Consider the following 9,101-nt stretch of genomic DNA (forward strand, 5'->3'; position numbering starts at 1 on the left):
TGAGAGAGACACACAGTCAGTCATCAACAAGTAGATTGGACCAGCAAGATGGCTCAGTGGGTATGGGAGGCTTGCCACCAAGCCTGACGATCTGAGTTCAATTCCTGAGACACACAAGGTGGAAAGAGAGAAGTGACTTCTACAAACTATCCTTCCACATACACACCATGGCACAGGCACACACGTGTATGTGCACATGCACACACACACACATGCAGAATTTGGAAAGGGACAGCACTGCTTCAAGACCAGAGACAGACATGTGGCTCAGTGCTCCTACGTTCAGGGTCTAGGGCTCAGGTCCCAGCATGGCAAACAAACCAAGACAGGCAGAACTGTCGAGGTGGCTCAGTTGGTAAAGAGCTCTGTGTGCAAGCATGAGGAAACGAGTTCAATGTTCAGAACTTGTGTAAAGAACCCGGCCCCTGAAATGTGTGCTTATAATCTCAACTCTGGGGAGGTAGAGACAAGAGGATCCCCCGGGCCTCACTAACATCTAGTCAAGTGGGCGATGCCCAGATTCCGTGAGAGCCCTTGTCTCAAAAGATAAGGTAGAGAGCAATTGAGGAAGACACCATTGGCTTCCGGTGTACATCTCCATACACATACATGCATGCACAAAAACATACAACATGCAAAGCAACACTGACAGTCGGAAACATAGAGGCAAAGGAATCGGGCTATCTGAGGCTCTGACACACAGGACTGCCTAGCAGTTAGGAAACCCTGGATACCAGCCTCGGAATTACGTAAAATGAAGCGTGGTGCTACATGCCTGTAATCCCAGCACTGCAAGGAGACAGGCACTCAAAGCTGTTCTGTTTTTATCAGAAGTTCTAGGCCAGTTTGGGCTACATGAGACCCTACCTAAAAAAATAAATAAATAAAATAAAAAGTAAAAAAGCACCCCCCCCCCAAAACACCAGAACTCACGGCAACATTAACTTAAAGATAAATTTAGCCTCTACCTCTACTTCAAAAAGGGTTCAGGATGGACAGAGAGAAGCAAGGACTGATGGGAAAAACAGGCATCATGGCAATCCTTCCCTTCTCAGGGTGGTGGAAAAGCGGTCTTAGAGTCATCTAGAATCTCCTGAGGATGCTTTCAGAGGGAGCCTTCGCTGGTGGCACACAAATGTCTTACCCAGAAGGATCCTTATAGCAAACTGTCAGAGTGACTACAGCCTTGGGTGAGCCTGGTCTAAAACCCTGAGACAGAAACCAGGGATACCATGCCTCCTGCTCAGCTATGGCAGGAGTCTCTGGGCAACATAGAGGGAAATGAGTCTGGTCCGCCAACAGATCTCACAGGCAATTCTCCGGAGATGCAACAAAGGGCTCAGCCAAGCTCCAAACAGATCCCTGTTCTTGGAGAAGCAACCTGGGTTGGGGACCAAACCTGGAAGACATCAAGGGCCAGAGATGAACCAGAATGGGCATGGCTTTTATAAGCATTCAAGGTCTACCTGGGGATTGCAATTTGGGTCATGCTAATGCATTGGCATCTATTTCTCACTCCTCAGCAACTGTTAACACTGTGACTTCTCACGGCACAGTAGCCTTACGTGCCCACAATAGTGGCCTTGTCACCCGTCACGTGGGTGTGAGTGTGTGTGCGCATGCATGTGTATGTATACATGCCTTTCTGTGTGTGAGTGCATGCCTCTGTTTTTGTGTGTGTGTGAATGTGTGTGTGTGTGTGTGTGTGCAGGTCACAAGACAAATTACAGGGCTAGTATGTGTGTACGCATGCATGCCTTTGAGTGTGTGCACATGCATGCCTCTGTGTGTGTGTGCATATAACAAGACAAATTACAGAGTGTGTGTGTGCAGGTCACAAGACAAATTACAGGGTGTGTGTGTGTATTGCAAGACAAATTACAAGACTTGTGTGTGTGTGCAAATGTGTGTGTGTGCATACATGCTTCTGTGTGTGAGTACCTCTGTGTTTAGGTGCGTGTGTGCATGCCTCTGTGTGTGTGTGTGTGTGTGTGTGTGAAGATAAATTACAGTGCTCGATTCTCTCCTTCCACCCTGTGGGTCCCTGGGATCAAACTCAGGTCATCAGGATTGGTGGCAAGCGCCTTTACCTACTGAACCATCTCGTTGGCTCATGTTCATCTCTTTCTGTCTGATTTGTTCTTGGGAAATAGTAAAGAAAGAAAAGAACCTTTAGAAGCACTTTTCCAGAGAGTGAAGAAGAATTCCGTTGATTTCCTACAAGCTGATCTAGAGTTTCACTGCTTATTTATATATGCTCAGACTTTTATATTCCGTCTGGAGATCATTTCATCTGAGATATAAAATGTTGGCTAATTGCCTCTCACCACAAGTTGTTGGCCCCTTGTTCTCCTGCTGCTTCGTGTGCTGCATTTGTACCGGGTTCTTCTATATAATTGCAGTTATTGTAATTGCTCTGCTATTACAGGGTACCCTGCCCTTCCTCCAGCATCTCACTATTAAATTATTATCCACTTAGGCCACATTTTATTGAAGGCTTTATAGTATGGTAATTAAGACGACAGGCTTCGAAGTCTGACTGGCAGAGGGCTGTCTAACCACTTTTCCTCTCAGCAAATGTGTGAGTGTGAGCAAGTAACCTCACAGTTCATCATCTATAAAATGGAACACTTGAAGGCCCCTAAATAACATTCTCCTCACACGTTCAGAATGAATTGAGAACTAGACATAAAAATCCATCAAGCAGAAAATAATCCCTCATAGGTTAAAGACGACGGCTGTGCAATGCAACCGTCTCTATGTCCTCCTAGATTGGAGATGCTTGTCTGTGCAATAAGGCAAGAGAAAGAGAGAGGCACCGTAAAACACATCTTGAATGCATCCCTAAGGCATATGCATTAAAAACTTGGTCCCCAGGGTTGTGCCAAGGGGAAGTGGCAGGGTCTTGTGGGCAGTAACCGTGTCATTAGAAGTGTGCCCCCAAAGTCTGTAGGAGCCTGGTCCATGCATTGTTTTCTTTTGATTCCTGGTCATGAGATGTATGGGTTCACCCTGTGTGCTCCCACCATGATGTGTTACCTCCCCACAGGCCCAAGATTGAACATGGGTAGAAACCAGCAAGACTCTGTGCCATAATTACCCTTCTATCTTATTTATTGTTGTTGTTTTCATTTGTTTTGCTAGGGGGAAACGTGTCCATGGCATTCTCACGGGGATCAGAGGACAGCCTGCAGGAGTGGGCTTGCTCTTTCTATCATGTAGATCTCAGGGATCCAACCCAGGTCACATGAATTCTCAGCCAGCACCTTGACCCATCACACCCACCACTGGGCTGCCTTTTCTAGATTAATTGTCTTACACATTTAATGACGAGTATGGAAAACTGAGTAATACAAAAGATAGAATGTGTAGCAAAAGAAGGGATGAATGAAGGTTTCCTGGGGAGCATGCATGCACACACACACACACGATTTACCTTCTAAAGGGAGACTCATACCACCTGTTCATCATAGCTAGTGCCAGACTACACTATCACCAAAGCCTTTCTTTAATCCCTACCAATATGAGGTTATTGTGGGGCTGGAGAGATGGCTCGGTGATTAAGAGCACTTATTGCTCTTATAAAGAACTTGAGTTCCGTTCCCAGTTCCCAAGTGGGGCAGCTCACAACCTTGTGTCACTCCAGCTCTAGGGGGATCTGATGACCTCTTCTGGCCTCTTCAGGCACCTGCACACATGTGCCACACACACACACACACAGTATTTTTGAAAACTTACTACAGTGCACAGCAGAACATAAAACATGCCACAGACAGAGTGGGAACATAGACTTTCAGCTGAGACCCCTCCACACATGGAGATGAGTTGAGGGCCATGGTGGGGACACCTTCAGTCACCATCCCATGTTTAAGGACCGTGGTGGGCACGAGCTGCTGATATCTGTGAGGTGCTCAGCATGGTGCCTGATCACATGGTAGGCATGTAGCAAATGCTGTTTGGTTTTGGTTTTCTGTTATCTCGTTATATACAGTCTATAGGCAAGCTTGACCTTGAACTTTAGTGTTCAGTCTCCAGAGCGCTGGGATTAGAGATGTGTGCCACCATGCCTAATTCTCAATACTACTTCTGTTGGCAATATTCACAGGGTCTTGTTCCATCTCCCCTTGTCCTAAAACTCCCAGGAGGTTGTCTATGCCCTGCAGTCTGTGAGAAGTTATTGGTGGATTTCAGGAATGTGACATGCTAAGATCCACATTCCTAGGGGACGGAAAAACATCTCAGCGGTGACAAACACTGCTCTATTGGAGGGATGGAGTTCTGATTTCAGTACCTGCATGAGGCAGCTCACAAATGCCTGTCTATAGCGCCAGCTCCAGGGGGGTCCAATATCTTCTAGTTCCCATGAGTACCTGTACTCACTTGCATGTGCACATACATGGACAGACACACATAAATAAGCTTTTCCTAAAGAAGATTTGAGACTGGGTATGGTGGTGCACATCTTTAATCCCCACACTAGGGAGGCAGAGACAGGAAGATCTCTGTGAGTTTGAGGGTAGCCTGGTCTACCTAGAAAGTTCTGGGACAGCCAGAGCTACACAGTGAGATGTTGTCTTCAGACAAAACAAACAAAAAAGACTTGCGTTGCTAAAGATTACTAAAAGATCAAGTGAAATCAGAGAGTGTGATTGGGTGAAGGTGAACCAGTCAGGAAACCATTGGTGATGGCTGTGCTTAGAATCACCTGGGAGACACACCTCTAGGCACTGCCATTAACCTTTAATTTAGAGAAAACCCACCCTGAATGTGAGCCTGGGATGAATAAAAAGGATGAAGGGGTTCTCGAGTGAAGGTTTGGTGGTGAAAGCACTTGCCATACAAGCATGAGGACTGGATTTGGATCCTCAGAGACCTACGAACATGTCATGTGGGCATGATGGCCTATAATTCCAGCTGCAGAAGGCAGAGGCAGAAGAACTTCCAGAGCAAGCTGGCTAGCAAGACTAGCTTTATCAGTGAGCTCTGGGTTTGATTGAGAGACCCTGCCTTCATGAACACTGTGGAAGAGCATTGAAGATGATTTCTATTATCAGCACTAGGCCTTCACATGCAAGCACACACAAGCACACACAAGCACACAAAACACGTAAAAGGAGATTTAAAGGGAGAAGGTGAGCTGAGCACCAACATGCATTTCTCTCTACTTCCCGACTGTGGATGCCACCTGACTACCGGCCTCGTGTTCCTGCCACTGTGACTTCCCTGCCATAATGGACTGTATCCCCTCAAACTGTGAGCCAAGACAAGCCCTCTCTTCCTTAAGTGGCTTCTTGTCACACACCTGGTCACAGAAAGTCAGAGGAGAATGGACATCTGCCTAATGTGGGGGTAGATAAGGACAGCTGGGGGGAAGGTTGCGATGACTTCTACGATGAAGGGAAAGTCGTGTGGAATTTGGGGAAGGAAATATTGACAAGGGTGAGAGAGATCATGGTGATAGTAGTCTGTGTCAGTCACTTTTTGTCGCTGTAACAAGAACCTAGGCCAACCAGCTTAATGAAAGAAAGATTTATTTGGGCTTAGCATCTCAGAGTATTCTCACCATCTCAGACAGCTCCCTTGCTGGAAACCTGTGGCAAGACTGACCATCACAGCAGCCAGAGCATATGTCTGTAGAGGTTACCCACTTCATGGTGGTCGGGCAGCAGACAAAGACAGAAAAGAGGCTGGGAGTATAACACACCCTTCATAGAATCATTTCTCATGGTCATTTCCCACCTGCTACACTTCCTACCACCTCTCAAAGCCCATAAAATGATGAATCAACCCGTGGGTTAATCCACTAGGGACATCAGAGCACTCATGATTGAACTGATCATGTACACCTGTAACCCCAGCCCTAGGGTGGAAGCAGAAGAGTCAAGATCTCAAGGTCATTCTTGGCTACATAGCAAGTTTGAGGCCACATGAGACCCCCCCATCTCAAGTAAAACAAAGCCAGAGCCCCACCCCTGAATATTGTGTTGTGGTTTGATCCTTAAACACGTGAGACTTTGGAGTGTATTTCTGATGCAAACACCACAGAACGGAGCAGGTGACTAAAGAGGATGGTGGGCGTGGTGACAAGGATGGCGCGCGGTGGTTAATTTTGACTGTCACCTCCAATCACCTGAGAAGGGAGACTGAGGAATTATCTGGACACGATTGGCAGGTCTGTAGGAGGCTGTCTTGACTGATGATTGACATGAGAAGACCCAACTTAAATGTGATCACCACCTTCTAGTAGAGGCCCAGATAGAAGGACAGCAAAGAAGGATGTTACTGTTGTGCTCACTTGGCCTTCGCTCTTTCTGAGAGTTCATCTACCCTGTTCCTTCCCTTATATTAGAACCAGCTCCTTTTGGCTTTCAAAGTAGATCAAAGAACAGAGAGGCTCTCCAGGAATTCTCCAGGCCTTTAGTACCATATTGGATCTGCCAAGGCATCCAGTCTCTTGGACTGGGCAACGCCAGGTTCTGGGCCTCTGTGGTATGAGGCAAGCAGGGTTAGAGGACTCCAACCATATCTTGAAAGCCAGTCTAATAAATCTCCTTTTAATACATATTCAATCCCTGGGTTCTGTCCTTCTAAAGATCCCTGAGTAATACAGATGGCAATGGGAAGAAACAGAAACTGATAAATGGCCAGCCATAAAGGATGCTCACAGGATCACACAGTGACGAGGAGAACGTAGGAGGGCGTGAAAGAAAACTTCCTGAGTTTGAGCACACACATAAAATTGGAAAAAGAGTTTAAAAAGGAGAAAGTGAGCTGAGCACCAGCATTCATCTCTCTCTGCTTCTTGACTGCAGTTGCCATGTGACCAGCTGCCTCAGGCTCCTGCTGCCATGCCTTCCCCACTGCGAGCCAAGATTAAACCCTTCCTCGTTCGTGTTGCATCTTGACACTTGTAAGCTGGTGCAGTCTGCTGAGGTGGGGAAAGGGCTGGAGGTGTGGGTTCAGGGAGAAGGGAAACTGTGCTTTGTTCTTTCTGAGGTCAAAGTGTCTAAGACAAAGCCAGATGGGGTGATGTTGTCAGTCTGGGTTTTTGGGAGCATAGAGTAAAGGATCTTGGGAATCAGGTGGCCCATAGTCCTGGATACTAGGAATACATTGAGCTCGCGTTGAGATCTGGGGGGAGGGTGAGTACATGTGTTCATGTGCCTGTGTGTGTGCACATGTATATATGTGGTGTGCAGAGGTTGATATCAGGTGTCCTCCTCAGTTCTACCTTTCTTTTTAAGACAGGGTCTCTTGTTGAACCCGAAGCTTGCCAATTTAGCTGGACTGGTTGGTCAGCAAGTGCAGGAACCACTCTGTCTCCACCGTCCACCCTAGTGCTTGCATTATAAATATATGAACTAAGGTCCTCGTACACATGACTGGAGCTCACACACAAAGGGGCTAGTGAGAGAGCATCTGCCTAGAATCCCCCAGTGAGGAGCTGGGGAGTGACTCAGTGGTAGAGCCCCTGCCTAGAATCCCCCAGTGAGGGGCTGGGGTGTGACTCAGTGGTAGAGCCCCTGCCTAGAATCCCCCAGTGAGGGGATGGGATGTGACTCAGTGGTAGAGCCTCTGCCTAGAATCCCCCAGTGAGGGGCTGGGGAGTGACTCAGTGGTAGAGCCCCTGCCTAGAATCCCCCAGTGAGGGGATGGGATGTGACTCAGTGGTAGAGCCTCTGCCTAGAATCCCCCAGTGAGGGGCTGGAGTGTGGCTCAGTGGTAGAGCCCCTGCCTAGAATCCCCCAGTGAGGGGCTTGGGTGTGGCTCAGTGATAAAACTCCTGCCTAGAATCCCCCAGTGAGGGGCTGGGGAGTAACTCAGTGGTAGAGCCCCTGCCTAGAATCCCCCAGTGAGGGGCTGGGGTGTGGCTCAGTGGTAGAGCACCAGCCTAGAATCCCCCAGTGAGGGGCTGGGCTATGACTCAGAAGTAAAGTCCAGCTTGTGGGAAGCCCTGGGTTCCATTCCCTGCACACAAAAACAGAAATAGCTTAACCAGGGGTCAGGGAAATCTTTGTCCACAGTGAGGGACAGGCTGTTAAGAACAAATCCCAAACCCCTGGATTCCAGATTGGAGCCACCAAAGGTCAAAGGTCAAGGGTGAATTCTTCTAGGCTAATCCCCTAGCCCAGATCCCATCTGAGAACCCCCCCACCCCAAGAGGAAATGCCAGCCCAGACCTTGCTATTTCTTAAGGCCCGAAAGGTCCCCCCCCTACTTCCAGTCCAGGCCCACCCTCCCCAGCCATTTGGGCCACGAGCCGAATCCCACTCCACCCAGGCCAGGGCGAGAATTCCGGCCACACGTCCCTGTGATGTGGTCACGTTGGAAAAATGTTAATCAAATACTCTCCTCCATGTTTCCTTTCTTTCCCAGGCTGGATTCCTAGAAGACAGGAATTTATGGTGTGAGAGTTCCAGCCCCTGCGAACCCACAGCCAAGGTCAACAGCACGAGGCGGGCAGGGCTGCCAAGCGTGGAGGGGAGCCGGGACCTGAGGAGCTGGGCGCACGAAAGACAAGAGTGCATGCATTAGCAAATCCCTTCTGACCTGCAGGTTCCCACACTAGAAGGGCTCAGACAAGGGGTCACCAACCCTGCCTGAGTGAACCCCTTGCTGGGGAACAAGGCCTTTCTTGGAGACAGAGCCTGAGAAGTTGAAGGGGTAATGTCAGGGGTACCTCTGGCCATTAGTGGATCTAGAAGTAACCCTGAACCTAAGCCACACGCTCAGCAGCACCCCTAAAATTCAGGTAATAGGTACAAGGCTAACCATGTCCCCACTCCCCTGATCAGCAGCTGAGATAGGGAAAAGAGGCACAAAGTGGGAGCCTGCTTCACTCAAATCCCCTGGGACTTCTAAAGTGTGTCATCTGTTTGGTGTGGTTTGATTGTTTCGGGTGTTTCAGGATGCCGGGGAGTCACAATGCTAAGCAAATTCTCCTCCACTGAGTGATGTCCCAGCCCCCCACTGAGGGATTCTAGGCAGGGGCTCTACCACTGACCCACACCCCAGCCCCTCACTGGGGGATTCTAGGCAGGGGCTCTACCACTGACCCACACCCCAGCCCCTCACTGGGGGATTCTAGGCAGGAGCTCTAC

This window comes from Myodes glareolus, chromosome 2, assembly GCF_982192425.1.
Source record: "Myodes glareolus chromosome 2, mMyoGla1.1, whole genome shotgun sequence".
NCBI classification, from domain to species: domain Eukaryota; kingdom Metazoa; phylum Chordata; class Mammalia; order Rodentia; family Cricetidae; genus Myodes; species Myodes glareolus.